Source organism: Canis lupus, chromosome 3 (genome assembly GCF_048164855.1).
Source record: "Canis lupus baileyi chromosome 3, mCanLup2.hap1, whole genome shotgun sequence".
NCBI lineage: Eukaryota > Metazoa > Chordata > Mammalia > Carnivora > Canidae > Canis > Canis lupus.
Genome location: NC_132840.1, coordinates 62,470,673 through 62,488,103, shown reverse-complemented (window position 1 = coordinate 62,488,103; position 17,431 = coordinate 62,470,673). Strand labels below are relative to the sequence as shown.

Genomic DNA, 17,431 nt, shown 5'->3' with positions numbered 1-17,431 from the left:
TTTCTCACCAGCAAACGGCCCGGGAATCGGGAGAGCCTGAGACAGGAATGGATGAGGTGAAGGGGCCCCGGGAGGGAGAGGAGGAGACAGGAAGGCTAGAGGCAGCCCGAGCAGGGCTGAGAGGCTGGGACCGAGGAGGAAAGAACAGGAGGAGGTAAGGCCGTGGAGAAGACCCAGGACGAGGAAGGAGGCTGAAGACCGGAAAGTTCATTTAAATAGCAAAGTTTAGGATAATGGAGGCAAGGGGAAAAGCCTGAGAAGCGGGAACGCAGGGGGCCCCCATCCCTAGCGGAGAGGCCGGGCACTCCTGAGGGCAGGCAGGAAGACTGGACTGATGGACGCCTCCTTTCTTTCCAGCAGCCCATCCTGGAGGACACCTTTCCTCTGCGCTGTGGTCACTTCGGGAGTAGGACCTGCAGGGTTCAGGGGTTCAGAGGTTGATGGAGGAGGATGGGAAGGACAGTGCTTGGGGCAGTGGGCACTCCACTCCCTCCACCCCTAGAGGACTTGAGCACTGCAGTGATGCTGTCAGTACTGTGTGGACTGAGTAGAAGAACGCCCATTATCCTAGAAAGTTTCAGGGCCCTGGTGTCCCTTCCTCCCCAGGGGCACCTTCAGGACTTCATGTCAGCAGGCTGTGTTGGAAGGGGTCTGTACCACACCCCAGAGAGAAGTAAGGCAAGACACGTCTCTCATTTCTTCTGTGTGGTGTGAGGTCTCCTGACTACAGCTACAGTCCCCTAATTCATTCAAGTGGGAGAGAAAGTATTTTAAACTTTATAGTTCTTTGAGTGCTGTTCTTGGATCCTACTATCTTAGAGCCTAGAAAGTAGGGTCACATGAGTTCATACCAAGCTTCTGAGCCATCATTACAGGAAAAGATTCTCCTTAAAGGTTAAGGAAACCGAAATACTGTTTCCCATTACATTTTGCAAAGGAATACAGCAAGTCCCCATGTTTACCTCGTGTAACATTTGGGAAAAAGCAGAATGGATTAGATTAAGTGGAATTCTTACAAGGGCCCCACCTGATTAGACATTGAAGTATGCATTACCTTCACTCTCTTCAAATCTCCGGATACAACATCCCACGAATTTACATGTATTTGTCATTTGTAGAGGACATTTAGTAAGCCTTGCTAAAACTTCAGAGTACTTTTCATCAGTGTGTGTTTTTTTTTTTTTAAGTTCTGAGTTTTGCTTTTAATGTCACCTCTTCTTGTAGCTGTTGGTATGTATCCACTTTTCTGTTACATTGCACCACAGAGTGTTATGACAAAAAACAATGTAATCATAATTGGATTACACAAATCATACATTTGTCATTTCAGTTTATAAGACTTTGGTCTTGCGAGTCAAGTGGGATTTGAAATGTTTTCCTTTTTGTCTTTTCTGTCAGTGTTAAAAGCAAGGCTGTAAATAATAAGGTAATAAAATAGGCCACATAAAACTCAAGTTGAATTTAAGTTAAATTAAAAGTTCAAACCCACCAAATCATGAAACTCATCACCTTGATGGACAACTAGTAAAGCTTTGCTTGATGCACAGAGGGAATTAGCAAACTTTATCCTCAAAATGGAAAGATTTGACCCTCGTATGATGTAACACCACCCTCACTTTAGATACGGGACAAGTTTTCTCGTTCATCTCACCACCACGATGGCACTTTGGCTAACAGGACCACAGATAACATAATTGTATTTTTCCAAGATAGTAATCTTTTTTTTTTTTTTTACTTTCTATTTTTCCAGTTAATAAAAACCTCCATTTTACTTTTTAAATCTAAGTTATCTTTCTCTGTATATCTCCATCCTTCTATATAGATACAGATATATAGAAATCTCCTGTCATACCTGTCTTCACGATGTACCAAAGGGCAAGACTTTTGGAGTTGGTTAGCAAAGATGGCAAGTGGGGGCTACAGCAGATTGTGTGTATTCATAAATAACAGAAATGATAATAATGCTAAAGACAAAACTGTCAAGAATAAAAATGTGACTAGGGCGCCTGGGTGGCTCAGTTGGTTAAGCATTCAACTCTTGATTTCAGTTCAGGTTATGATCTCAGGGTCCTGAGATGGAGCCCTGTGTCAGGCTTCAGGCTCAGCATGAAGCCTGTTGAGATTCTCTCTCTTCCTTTCTCTCTCCCTTTGCCCCTCCCCTCATGCTCTTGCTCCATCTGTCTCTGTCTAAAAAAAATAAAAATAAAAATAAAAAATAAAAATGTGGCTAATAAATGGTAGAGTCAGAACCTTCACTTTTAATCCTGTGTCTGGTCCTCTGAACCATTTTATAATTATGACTTGTGATATAACTCCTATCATAGGAAACAATTACTTGAGTCTCTCTTTGAAACATTTGTAAAGGCAGAGGTAAAAGATCCTCCTACATCAGAATGAAAGATTCAAAAGGTTATTACTAGCTGAGAAAACCAAAGATACACACACACACACACACACACACACACTTGATTTTATTGCTTTTGTGCTATTTTAAGTAAATATTTTCACAGTTTTCTGAGCTGCAATTTACTAATACATTATTTTTTTAAAATATTTTATTTATTTATTCATGAGAGACACAGAGAGAGGCAGAGACATAGGCAGAGGGAGAAGGAGGCTCCATGCAGGGAGCCCAATGTGGGACTCCATCCTGGGACTCCAGGATCACACCCTAAGTGGAAGGCAGATGCTCAACCACTGAGCCACCCAGGCGTCCCTTCACTAATATGTTAAATGAAGGTATTATACCAGAAGATTTCTAAGATTCCTCACAAATTCCCAAATCTCTAACCCTGTGAAGTCAACTCAGGCAGCACTGGGGCACGTGGTTCTGCTACGGGAAAGGCCCTGGTGCTATGGGGGACCCCCAGGTGAGCAAGCCACAACCTTGAACTCAAAACACTCACACAGTGTGTCATCATATGACCACACAAAGTCAATGAGTCAAGGAACAAAGGAGGATTTGTGGAGGTTTTTCAATGAGAAGAGATAAATACAGATAGACATAGCTTAGTAGATAGAAACATGGAGTCCAAGAGTCTGAGGGTATAAAGCACATACTGCTGAGGTCCCACAGTACAAATTTGGGAGTGGAGAGGCAGATCAAAGCAGCAATCAAGTTGGACCATTTGTGGGGCGTATCAAATCAAGTACTTGGGGTATCAAATATGCATACATATGTGTGTGTGTGTGTGTGTGTGTGTACATACACACAATTACAAAGACTTTCTTCTTTTTTTCTTAAATTCATCATCTATGTATAATCAGTAATAGTATCATCAGGTACTACACTTTTAGAAGGGCACCTGGAGTGAGAATCAGGGGGTGGTTTGTTGCTGGGGACCGGGAGAAAGAGTCGCTGAGGCTAGTTTAAAGACTGGCCTTACAGAAAGTCAGGTGGGACGGGAAGGGACCGTGGTGGGACAGTAGAGAACAAAGAGAAGGAGCAAGAGCATCACTGCTGGGGTCAGCCCACAGGGCACTGCTGCCTGGAGGCACAGGGAGTGTAGCAATATTTAAGGTCAAGGACCCCTGAATGCTCTAAAAAGGAGCTGTGGTAATCAGAAGGTTGGTAACGCCTTCAGTTGGGAAAAGGAACTTTGGAGGAAAAACGTTTGCTCAGGAATGAGCTTGTTAACAGATTATTCACGCAGATAGTTACATAATGAGCACTACCATGTGTGTTTACTGTGTGTTTACTGTCTAAGTGCTGGAGAAGTAAAGGCAAACAAAACAAAATCCCTGCTAGTACTGGAAGATTCCTCATGTTTATGAATCTCCACCAATGTGCCAGGAATTATGCTAAAGAAATCACTTGCTCTACAGAAAATTTGAGGTATACTAATTAAGAAACTCACTTAAGATTAAAAATTATATTTTTTTAAAATATATTTATTTAGTCATGAGAGACAGAGAGAGACAGAGACACAGACAGAGGGAGAAGCAGGCTCCCTGTGGGGAGCCCGATGTGGGACTTGATCCCAGGACCCCAGGATCACGATCTGAGCCAAAGGCAGACGCTCAACCACTGAGCCACTCAGGCGTCCCCAAAATTCTTTGTTTTTTTAAGTTAAAAATTCTTACTCAAGGTTTTATTCTTAGTAAATGTTAAAGCTAAGAGCTAGGGATAAAACTCAGGTGTGTCTGATTTTAGAGACCACACTATTTTCATTAAAATCTATTGAGTCAATGAACTTATGGTGCAATGACAGGTCTGGAAGCAGAAAAGTGAACTGGAAGAACCCACAATATTTAGAAAAGTAGTGCAGTCTACTTTTGAAAGACCTCAGACTTTTAGAGTAATAATAAATAGGTTCAGATGACTGCATTACCCTGGAAGGGACTTAACCTTTCTGTTCTGATACAGTCTATGGAAGCTTTCAGCACAGTTTTGGCACATCATAGGAGATTCTAATTAATAAAGAGTTGCCAAAAATGTGATCAAGCTTCTGATAGAGTGAGGCACTGAGTGCTTGGGGGAAAAATGGGACATCTAATTCTGATTTGATGGAAATTTAGGAAGGACTCACAGAGACAAAGAGGGAATGTATTTGGATCTGGAGAGATTATCAGGTGGAGAAAAACCTATGTGCAAAACCCGAGAGGACATGTGTCTTTCTGGCAACTTCCAAAAGTTTGCCATGACTGGATGGGTTGTACTGGGGGATGTGCTGGCAGTGAGGCTGGAAGCAGAGCAAGGAAGGGATGGCTGTAAACAGATTGACTCAACAGTCTCATCTCCACCTCTTGAGATACAGAGATTAAGGAAGTCTGTAAGCAAAGGGGTGAAATGACCTGACTTGCATTTCATATTAAAAATCCTGGCATGAGTGTGGAGGCGGGAGTCAGGGAGAAAAATTTGGGACCTGGAGAAACAGTTTGGATGAAAAATGACCCTGGGAATGAAGTGGCAACAGTGAAATTTGCCTTTTGACCCTCCTGAAGTCATCCTTTTAGTTTCCTACCCTAAATGTCCATGACCAGAATTATCACAGGTACACGCACAAAGCTTTTTATTATAGCACTATTAACACCGCAAATCACAATACCAAATGTCCATTGAGGGGAGCCTATGTCACTATCTATATAGTGGGGCATTGTACAGTTAGTCAAGTAAAGGGGAGTGCCTTTAGATACCAGTGTGGAGTGATCACCATGGATATACCATATGAGAAAAGGCAAAGTAGAGACAAGTGTGAGGCACACTAGCATTTATTACAAGGAGGAGTATTTCCTCTGGGGATAGAAAATCAGGATGGAGAGAGAGAAGCAAATAAATCTACTCAGAGTTGCATTATTTCAATTTATTTTAAAAAAGATAATTCTGGCTTATCCTCTCCAGTGGGATATCTCCTCAAGACAAAAATAATTGCAAAAAACAGCTTACACTGCCTTCACTAATCACATTGTTGATGCTAGTATTGATGTTGCTATTCCGAGAAAGTTGTGTCTATACTGTTGCATGAGGCAAAGGAATGATTATTCTGGTGTTGTTGGGAGAGCATTGAAGAACAGTAATACATGTTTAAACTCAGGGGGTAAGTAAAAAAAAAAAAACCTGGTGGTTCTCAATATGAATTGGAAGTTGCATAACGGCTTATTTCATTTTATATTTTTCATGACATATGTATTGTTTTCAGTTCTACATACGAATGGCTTAGACATAACAACTAATCTATTAAAAGCCGGCACCCCATGTACACCGTTTGTAGTACCTAAAAACCATTTTCTACTTAAAGACACCTGTGCTCCTTGGAAAAATGACTTATTCCAAGCCTAGGGAAGGAATTATATCGGATGCCCCTGAAACACGATGTCATAACGGAAAGCAAGGAAGCTATTATAATTACTGAGATTGAGTCAAAAGTTTTCAGGAACCAACTAGAGGATATTTCCATTGGCTAAAAATGGTAGAACTTAGGTATCAAAAACAATGATGCTTGAAATATAACACATCTCTGTTAAACCCCTGACATCATAATTTAAAAACTACAGAGAGAAGCCTCATTGGTCTCTTTATATATTAGCAAATCAACTCAGATTTTTTTTCGAGTAAATTCCATTTTGGAATAATTTGTGATTTGCAGAAGAGCTCCCAAGAAATTACGGTTTCCCTCTATCCCTTACCTTACTTCACCTTATTGTTATCATCTTTATCAAAACTAAGAAACCAGCACTAGCATGTTGCTATTAACTAAACTCCAGACTTTATTTGGATTTTGCCAGTTTTCCCATGAATGTGTTCTCCTGTTTTAGGATCTAATTCTGGTTACTTGATTGTGTTGAGTTGTCATATCTCCTTGGTCCCCTCTATTCTATGAGTTTCATCATCTTTTTTCATGACCTTCAGAGTTTGATAAGTACTTTCAGGTCTTCCCTCAATTTGGATTTGTCTTATGCTTTTCACATGATTAGACTGGCATTATGGATTATTGGTAGGAATACCATAGAGGTTATCACCTCATAGTCAAGGGATCCATACTAGTCACACTGTTCTAGCTTGTGCAACCTCATCAGTTGGGTTCATGTGTGTTTGCAAGGCTTCTCCATGGTATAATTACTATTTTTCCACTCTATATTCTACTCTTGGGGAGCCAGCCATGGGTATGATCCAGGATAAACTCGTATATTTCCTGTCTCAGCCATAGCATGAAACATTTCTTCAAGAAGTCCTGTTTCCTTTAATGGGAGAAGGATGTTTAAAAATCAAAATCTTGGTGATGGGTTTGCGCACTGTTACTGAATGTCATGGCTTACAGGTTTTCACATAGGACACAGCCAGTACACTAACCTGCGTATTGACACATTTCAGTAATTGCTTCTTTATCTTTCCATCTATACATGTATTAGCTAATCATGAGTTCACATTGATAACCTCAACTCAAATCCAGCACTACAGAGTTCAAGCTAACTTACTTTCTATCATATCTTGCATAGATATCAATAGGAATAATACTTGCAATATATTACAATATATCACTATTGAATCCGTGACATCATAAAGATAATTTTAAAAACACAGGCAAAAGCCTTATTGGCTCACTGTATATAATATGGAACCAGCTCGTAATTTCTCTCCAAATAGGAGAAACCTGGCTCCCAGGATGAAGAAAAATTTATTTATAATATCAACCAAAACTTTTTTTCCAAAAACTTAAGTTTTCCAATTTTTTACATTGGTGATTACTGAAAACCCATGCCTATTATTGCTTGTTATCTGCATGCCTGGAAAACACTGAACATAGACATTATAAACAGATGACACTGTTCACGGCATTTTGTCTTGCAGGAAGCCAGTGCATTTTCCAGAATAATGCCCACAACCTAACAAATATATCTATGTATTTATTAGCTAAATCATTTCTTAGTAGAGCCTACTTTTTAAAATGTATATATATTTCTCCCTAATTAACAGATAGTTTTTTTTATTTTCATGTATTTTGCTACAGTCACTTTCCAGCAACAGGAATAATACCCTCATGCCTCATGGAGTGCATTGCTTTACCTTTTCATCTATCTGTCAGTCTGGCTTGAAATCAGCACACTAATCTTGCCCTATAGCAGTTGCTTGATGAATATTTTGTCATCTATCTACCTCACATGGTCTCCCCATGAAACTGATTGACATTGTGTGTGACTTTAATGCTGATAAATTATCTCTCTTCCGGAACCACAGAATCCTCATTACACCAAAAAGATTACTTTCCTTGTTTTATGTTCCTCATTCCTCTCTAGAGTCACTGTAATTGAAAGAGGTCACCAAGTAGGACCTGACAGTCTTTCCCTCATTCACTCATTCATTCATTATTTATTTCTAGAACTTTTACTATGAATCATGGTATGAGGAGGGCACGGAGAAGTGTTTTATACATTACGGCATTTATTCCTCACAATGAAAGGATTCCCAAAACAGACACCTGTTCATAAACACACATACAGAAGTGAGTACAAAGAACTATGTTTAAAAAAAAAAAGAAAAGAAATATGTTGTAAACCTGACATTAGTGGTAGAAATGTGATGTGATCTCCTTTTAGGCAGGAATAGTATTATATTAGACATCAATCTACCTCTATCTCCTCAAGTGCTATCCTAATTTTACTACTGATTCCAGGATAGGATTGAGTAAAGTAAAGCATCATGCAAAACTAAATATATGAACTTGACTCTATAGCACTGACATCTACAAAGAGTTGGTAGGGAATTGATAAAGTTACTAGGATAACCAAACTTTTCCAAAATGATTCAAATTTTCATCTTATTTATTTTTAAGATTTTATTTATTTATGTATTTATTTAGAGAGAGCATGAGTGAGCAGGGAGAGGGGCAGAGGGAGAGGGAGAGAGAAGATCTCAAGCAGACTCCTTGCTGAATGCTGAGCCTGGAACCCAACACGAGCTTCAACTCACAACCTTGAGATAATGACTTCAGCTGAAATCAAGAGTCTGACACTTAACTGAATGAGCCACCCAGGCACCCCATGATTCAGATTTTTATTTATTTATTTTATTATTATTATTTGTTTAATAAATTAATTTTTATTGGTGTTCAATTTACCAACATACAGAATAACACCCAGTGCTCATCCCGTCAAGTGTCCCCCTCAGTGCCCATCACCTATTCACCGCCACCCCCTGCCCTCCTCCCTTTCCACCACCCCTAGTTCATTTCCCAGAGTTAGGAGTCTTTATGTTCCGTCTCCATTTCTGATATTTCCCACACATTTCTTCTCCCTTCCCTTATATTCCCTTTCACTATTATTTATATTCCCCAAATGAATGAGAACATACACTGTTTGTCCTTCTCTGATTGACTTACTTCACTCAGCATAATACCCTCCAGTTCCATCCACGTCGAAGCAAATGGTGGGTATTTGTCGTTTCTAATGGCTGAGGAATATTCCATTGTATACATAAACCACATCTTATTTATCCATTCATCTTTCAATGGACACCAAGGCTCCTTCCACAGTTTGGCTATTGTGGACATTGCTGCTAGAAACATCGGGGTGCAGGTGTCCTGGCATTTCATTGCATCTGAATCTTTGGGGTAAATCTCCAACAGTGCAATTGCAGGGTCATAGGGCAGGTCTATTTTTAACTCTTTGTGGAACTTCCACACAGTTTTCCAGAGTAGCTGCACCAGTTCACATTCCCACCAAGAGGGTTCCCTTTTCTCCGCATCCTCTCCAACATTTGTGGTTTCCTGCCTTGTTAATTTTCCCCATTCTCACTGGTGTGAGGTGGTATCTCATTGTGGTTTTGATTTGTATTTCCCTGATGGCAAGTGATGCGGAGCATTTTCTCATGTGCATGTTGGCCATGTCTATGTCTTCCTCTGTGAGATTTCTGTTCATGTCTTTTGCCCATTTCATGATTGGATTGTTTGTTTCTTTGGTGTTGAGTTTAAGAAGTTCTTTATAGATCTTGGAAACTAGCCCTTTATCTGATACGTCACTTGCAAATATCTTCTCCCATTCTGTAGGTTGTCTTTTAGTTTTGTTGACTGTATCCTTTGCTGTGCAAAAGCTTCTTATCTTGATGAAGTCCCAATAGTTCATTTTTGCTTTTGTTTCTTTTGCCTTCGTGGATGTATCTTGCAAGAAGTTACTGTGGCCAAGTTCAAAGAGGGTGTTGCCTGTGTTCTCCTCCAGGATTTTGATGGAATCTTGTCTCACATTTAGATCTTTCATCCATTTTGAGTTTATCTTTGTGTATGGTGAAAGAGAGATGTTCTAGTTTCATTCTTCTGCATGTGGATGTCCACTTTTCCCAGCACCATTTATTGAAGAGACTGTCTTTCTTCCAATGAATAGTCTTTCCTCCTTTATCGAATATTAGTTGCCCATAAAGTTCAGGGTCCACTTCTGGGTTCTCTATTCTCTTCCATTGATCCATGTGTGCCAGTACCACACTGTCTTGATGACCACAGCTTTGTAGTACAACCTGAAATCTGGCATTGTGATGCCCCCAGCTATGGTTTTCTTTTTTAAATATTCCCCTGGCTATTCGGGGTCTTTTCTGATTCCACACAAATCTTAAAATAATTTGTTCTAACTCTCTGAAGAAAGTCCATGGTATTTTGATAGGGATTGCATTAAACGCATAAATTGCCATGGGTAACACTGACATTTTCACAATATTAATTCTGCCAATCCATGAGCATGGAATATTTTTCCATCTAAGTGTCTTCCTCAATTTCTTTCAGAAGTGTTCTATAGTTTTTAGGGTATAGATCCTTTACCTCTTTGGTTAGGTTTATTCCTAGGTATCTTATGCTTTTGGGTGCAATTGTAAATGGGATTGACTCCTTAATTTCTCTTTCTTCAGTCTCATTGTTAGTGTATAGAAATGCCATTGATTTCTGGGCATTGATTTTGTATCCTGCCACGCTACCAAATTGCTGTATGAGTTCTAGCAATCTGATTCAGATTTTTAAAAGTGAATGTTCAATTGAGGTTTCCAGTTTAAACATCTACACTGGACACATTGACAAAATACACATTCAGTATTTTTTAAATTTAATTTTACTTTGGACAATTTAATGATGATAACTGTAACTGTTCTTTACTAAGCAACTTCTGATAGAAGTGTGATTTTCAGCTCTTAAAACAATATTTCAGGGACACCTGTGTGGCTCAGCGGTTAAGTGTTTGCTTTCGGCTCAAGGAATGATCCTAGAGTCCTGGGATCGAGTCCCACATCAGGCTCCCTGCATGGAGCCTGCTTCTTCCTCTGCCTATGTATCTGCCTTTCTGTGTCTCTCATGAATAAATAAATAAAATCTTTTAAAAAAACCAGAATAGTCTTTCAGTTTCGGTAGTCCTAGCTTTGTTTTGGAGATGGGAAAATTAACGCTACAAGGAGGTGGGTAACCAGCCCAATCTCACACAGCTAGTAATCACACCGCCTCGGCAGCATTCCAGGCAACATCTTCTGGCCTAAAGGCTGTGTTCTTTTTATTACTCCATTTCTCACCTATATTTAAGAGAAACGTCAGGTGTTTGGTTTGTACCATACCAGTTATGTTTCCCTTGGCCCTGACTTAAGCTGAAGTGTAATGAAAGAAAAAGTGTCTACATTTGCATGCTTGTAGAAATATTAGTACTGATTGAGTCATTTAACACAAATGCCATAGCAGCAAAGTCAGATGACTTACATTATTTATTTCATTTTAAAAAGTAGAAACATTTGCTTTATTAGCAAAGAGCAAGTCTAGAGAAAAGGAAACAAAGGTAGATACTTTAGTTATGCAGCCATCCCGTACTTCAAATAAGTTATTTGATTTATACTACAGTGACCTTCTACCTCATTATTAATCATACACATCCTGGTTCGTTGAGTTAAAGTCATAAACTGAACATTTTCCCTTCCGTTTTCTTTTTTTCCCCTTTTTTAGCACCTAAGAAGATTGAGTTGTGTGTACTTAGTCACGCCCCAACCAACTGCCTTCCCTTGAAAATATCCTTGGCTGTGACTGAATACATTTTGCATCGCATTTTTAACAAAAATAACGTGGAGCATAATGACTTCACTTTCAAATGATTCTGTTCACAAACCTGCCTCCTTTTCTGACTGTTCAAAACAGTCTTCTGCAATGTGTGTTCGTCAAGCACACCTTTTAGTCCAATGAGGGGATTATACATGAATTATTTATGAAAGTGCTCAGTTACTACCATTTCCAGATATACTGTTGAAATCTGATTATTTCTGTATCTTTATTTTATTCTAGAAGAATACAAAATATATAGTGTTGAAAGTAAGAAAGTCTATATAATTATACCATATGATATAACTTTGCATATAAAATCAGATGTATATTAAATAAGACATTATTAGTGGTTATTTGGGAAATGTGGGATCATGGGTAATTTGCATACACTTTTGCATATTTTTATGTACTTTTAGACTTTTCTAAAATTGATCTGTGTTGCTTTTATAAACATAAAACACCATTTTCAGTTTGTAGGGGGAGAAAGCTTTGCTTCAACTGAATGTTTCCTAAAGGACAACATGCAAAGTAAAGTTTGTTGTTATGCTGTTGGTGATACTAGTTTATGTGCCCTCTCAAATCTTTACAGTATCTAATATGCAGAGATTTAAAAAAAAAATAGCACATTTTAATCTGTTGCACATTAATACTATATCAAATTTGTTATACTTTTATGTAATCCATTTATTTATTTATTAAAGATTTTATTTATTTATTCATGAGAGACACACAGAGAGAGGCAGAAACACAGGCAGAGGAAGAAGCAGGCTCCCTGCAGGAAGCCCAATGTGGGACTAATCCCAGGACTCCAGGATCACGCCTGAGCCGAAGACAGACACTCAACCACTGAACCACCCAGGCGTCCCTATGTAATGTTTTTAGAGAGATTGATAATATCTACTGCTCCCTTATTGTCTGTGTGGAATATTGGGACACAGCTGTAAAATAAATTGGTAACTAGGTTCCTCAAAGAAATATTGTGGGGAGGGATACATACAGCACAAAAAGTAAAATATTTGATTGTTCTGAATACATGTAAAATTCCTTTTGAGAGATCTTTTTGGAAAGCCACAAATAAATGAGGCTAAATACATACCCTAAGGAAAAAGAAATCTATGTATGTAACATAGGAGATTACTTTCACACCCAGTGTAAATGTTTTGTGGAGAAGAGAGAAGCTTGTTTTATAATCAGAGGAAATAAAATGCACAAAACCAGACAAAGTCAAACACTTCCAGAACATGCAGAATATCTTGGTTGGAGTAGAATCTATACCAAATAAGTGATATCCCTGGTAAGACAGGACAGAGAAAGAACGAATCAAATGGGTAGAGAAATGTGAGGATCAGACAGAATAGAAAAATGTGCTGAGGAGTGGTTGTACATTCCAATGGTAGACTTTATGTCCATTCTTAGGTTGCTTATTCTATATGTATACAGCAAGCTAGGACTTGGTGAGCTAGATTATAGGGAAAAGAGCCACACAGCATCCCATCTTTTGAAGGACTTTTACCACTTCACAGAGATGATAGTGACATCCAAACTTTTCTGCACCCTTCTATTAGTATAATACTAATGACTATAGGCTCCAATACATATTTAATTTAATTCTGAAATTATTTTTATTTATTAACACCTCAACATATTATTATATTTTTTAATTTTTTTAAAGATTTATTTATTTATTTACAATAGACAGAGAGAGAGGCAGAGAGACACAGGAGGAGGGAGAAACAGGCTCCATGCCAGGAGCCCGACGCGGGACTCGATCCCGGGACTCCAGGACTGCTCCTTGGGCCAAAGGCAGGCGCCAAACCACTAAGCCCCAGGGATTCCCCTTCAACATATTATTATATTTGGATACCTTGCCATATAAATACAGAAATTGAAAAGTAGGAAATAAGGAATTTCAACTATATTTTATTTTTATATGATATTTATGAATATGAAAATTAAAAAGTAGGAAATAAAGAATATCTCAACTATATTTTAATTCGATAAAATATTTTTATTTTCCCTAAAATATTATTTTTATTATCTGTTAATAAAATCTAATAACATTATGTACTTTATGTTGCTGCGTATTTTTATTTATTGATATTTTTGTGAGAGCAATGTAATCAAATGTGCTTTTATTAGCTTTGAAATTTTGCCTTGGTACTTTATGAGACGGATGTTTGAAGACTTAGTTATAACGTTGGTTTGTTTTGATACTGCTTTCAGTGCCGATTGAGAATGAAAATACACCAAAACCACACACAGATCCAATGAAAGAGGCTCACTGTGTGTTTTCTCCCAGTCACCACATTTATGTTTCAGTTCAATCCACTAATTATTCAAAGTTTAATTTTGATTAAGTTTAATTAGGCTTGATTAAGTTTAACTTTTGATCAGAAAGTCTTATTTTAGTAATAGCCTTAAAATGTATGGGGACTATTTCTTTGATTATTATATTCCTGAGATTTTCAAGTATGTGGACTTGGTGCATAGGAGACCTGTGCATTTTTTTTCCAGCCAAATTCCTACATGATGATAAAAACACTCTCAAGCATGCATGTTCAAACAATATTTCTATAACGTAAGTTGTTCAACTGTTTAAGTAACAGTTATTTTTCATGTGTTAAAGTCTCATCTATACTTTAATGGCAGTAAATTAGTTGTGTCTAACCAACTGTTACAAAAATATATTTTAAAAATCTACTGCATAATTTACTAACATTAACTTGCTGACAACAATTTAACTAATAGGTCAATTTGGAACAAGGCATTTTTTAAAAGATTCATTTATTTATTTCAGAAAGAGAGAGAGAGCATGCACTTGAGCAGGGGGAGGGGCAGATGGAGAGGGAGAGAATCTTAAGCAGACTCCATCCAGTGCAGAACCCAATGTGGGGCTCGATCTTAAGACCCATAAATCATGACCTGAGCCAAAATCAAGAGATGGACCCTTAACTGATTGAGCCACCCAGGTGCCCCTTGAGCACTGCAGTTTTTAAAAAACTTTTCTAACTCTTGTAAGTAATTTGCCTTAATTAAATAGCAAACCCCTATGCCATACAGAAGATTTTAATAGACTGATTACTTTATACTACAAAAATGCAAGTATTTTTGGATTTAAAAAACTTATTTTTGAAAAACTGACACAGTGAAGGCATCTTGGAGCATGTAAGCTGCTCAGAAATACCAAGAGCAAAGCAATGATTTAAGGCATTGTTATTGAGTCTTTGAAATTATGTAAATCTCATTGTTTTCTATGAAAACCTCAGGTACTACAGATAGACATATGGCCAATCAACCTATGGTCTGCGTTCTGCCTCTCTAATTTAAGTCCATACATTAAATTTTCATAAACTGTATTTTTATCATTTTTAGATTAAAAACAAAAACAGTGGCACAGGGAAGAAATAACACTGCTAAGAACATGTGGCAGGCTGCACTGAGGGGACAGAATTTAGAAATCCAGAAAAGGAGGGGTGACCAGGATTTCTATCTCAGGTTAATGATTATGTGTTGCAATATAGGAATTATGAAATGTGAGGATTTGTGACTTGATTGCCTTGAGTGCTCATAACAGAGATGTCCACTCAGCAATAGAATATATGGCTCCTTGGTTCAGCTGAGAGATCTGGATGGGACATGTGACTCAGTAGAAGGCAGCAGGGAAGCTCTAGGCAGGAGTGTACAGAAGGAGGAGAGGAGGACCTCCTCCGACTCAGCTGGAGAAACAGAGTGGGTAGAGAACGAAAGCCCACAAAGGATGGAGACGGGTCAGACTACGAGGACAGCCAGGAGAAAACACTGTTGTAGAGTTCAAGTGAAAAGACAGAATAGTCACTGTGTCACCTGCCCCAGAGATCAAACAGGTTGTCGTCTGAAGATTGATCATTAGAAATGAAGAGCTACTGATAAATTTCCAAAAGCACTTTTAGAATATCAGTGAGGGGCAGAAATCAATTTTGGGGATGAGGGGAAATAGATGAGGGCACGAAAATCCATAAAAAGAGACAGAGCTAATGTCTTCTGTTTTTGAGTATACCACTCTTTCTATTTAAAGTAGGCTTTTTTCTCCCCTCTATTCATCTATTCCCTTAATTTCTTTTCCCTCATCCTCATGCTTTGCCTGGTTCCCCAGCAAAATGCAGTCTGCATTTCTATAGCACCTAGATGCTTATAGCGTCATACTTTCCTGCAGACATTGCAGTTATGTTCACCCAACTTATGGGAGGTGAAGTTCTCTCAGACCTACTAGTGCTTCTGTGACTGAGCCAGAGTCACTGTAACAGGGCCAGCCGCCATATTGGGTTTGGACAAAAGGCCAACCAACTGTGAAATAATTAAATCATTATGATACAAATAATTAGCTATAAAGTCATAAGGAAAATAGTAAATGATGAATTAGTATCAAACTTCAAAATAAATTTTTTCAAGTTTTTAAAGAGAAATTTGAGCTTCCTGTAACCTTTTTTTTTAATACGTTAGGGTTTATGCTTTGAATGGCTAAATTAATTTTTCACAACATTTTAGTGGTGATCTCTTTACATTTTTGTTGATTCTCATCTATTATAAACTACTTTTCAGAGATTGATGATAAAAATATAAGCTACTGATTTAATAATCATTTAATACATTTCCCAAGTTGAAATTATTTAAAAATGTAAGTCTCTATTTAATGACTTTGTGTTGAACTTTCTTATAACAATAGGCATCGATTTAGATGTCATCAAAGTTTCTCATGTTAAGTATTTCAAAATAATGATTCTTGATCTACAGGACACATGTACATTGTAAGATCAGCTGCTCCACAGTCAATGTGAAGCCAGTGTGAGGTACATCAATTGCCAAGGGACAGAAGTGTTCAGTAAATGTGAAGACAAAATCTGGCAGTGGCCACCCAAGGGTTCTCTGTCAGGAGCCACCTTAAGAGTTCTCTGTCAACTTCCCTGTTCCCTGGCCCCCCAATGAGCAGCACCTCACCCTGAATGGCATTCTCCATGGGCGCTGGGAAGAGGAATTCCTTCAGAAATTCCATGGCCCCATTTGTAATGGACAGTGTGTGCCTTGCTGCTGGCTGCTGAGGTAGACAGCCATGTGGTAGAAGACTTTTGTGGTCATCCTCAGCACCTTATGGATGAGCAGTGAGTGTTTGTTATCATCAACGTGCTCACTGCCTACAAGTCAGTGGAATTTAACTCCATTTCAACCCTGTCTTCTTCAGAGAAGTCAGTGACAAGCATGCTTTGATCTGGAAATGATTGGCCAAAGGGTCTCTGGAAGCTCTAAGCCCCACTTGTGCATCCCAAGAACCCAGGTCAGTATTTCCTGACATATCTATAAGCTTGCACAGTGCAACATCAAGCCACTAGGAAGCTCTGCTCGACACCACATAGCAAAATGTTTTATTCCTAGAAGATGAAAGGAAGGGAAGAGAAGGGGAGAAGAAAGGAGAGGAGGGGAGTGGAGGGAAAGGAGAATTCAGGAGCATCTCTATAGAGGTTATAAAGTGAGACCTAAAGAAGAAAGAGGGAGAGTCATTATTAAACATGGTTAAGGGTATAAAAGTTTTTATTGGAATTAAATATCTACAGTATCAGGATGCAGTACAGGATAGAATGCAGGACACAAAGAGGGTCAAAACTCAAAGCAGTTAAAATTGATTAGTCTATATCCATAGGAATTAAATTATATCAAATATGTAACACGCACAAAATATGAAATCAGAGTTTCACATTTGACAGTTTCTTCATATTTTACACAGCAAAAAAGGCACACTGCAAATTTTCAAAGAGCCAACAACTTTGTTTATGAAAGATAAATGACAGTAAAGTAGTGCCTGAAAATAAAAATATAATGTGTTTTCATTCTAACTCAGAAAATATAATCTTTTGATAATATTTTCCGATTTGGTTACCCTCTGGGAATAATGATCATACGTGTCTGATCTA

General features: G+C 38.3%; 1 protein-coding gene across 1 annotated transcript in view; it reads right to left on the bottom strand.

Annotated features, from left to right (window-relative positions):
- Positions 1 to 142, bottom strand: part of GRIA4 (glutamate ionotropic receptor AMPA type subunit 4) — a 377,193-nt gene extending 377,051 nt beyond the window's left edge. The window contains exon 1 of the mRNA XM_072821787.1: positions 9 to 142. The gene's annotated coding sequence lies outside the window, so the exon portion shown is untranslated. The remainder of the gene's footprint in view (positions 1 to 8) is intronic.
- Between the last annotated feature and the right edge of the window lie 17,289 nt (positions 143 to 17,431).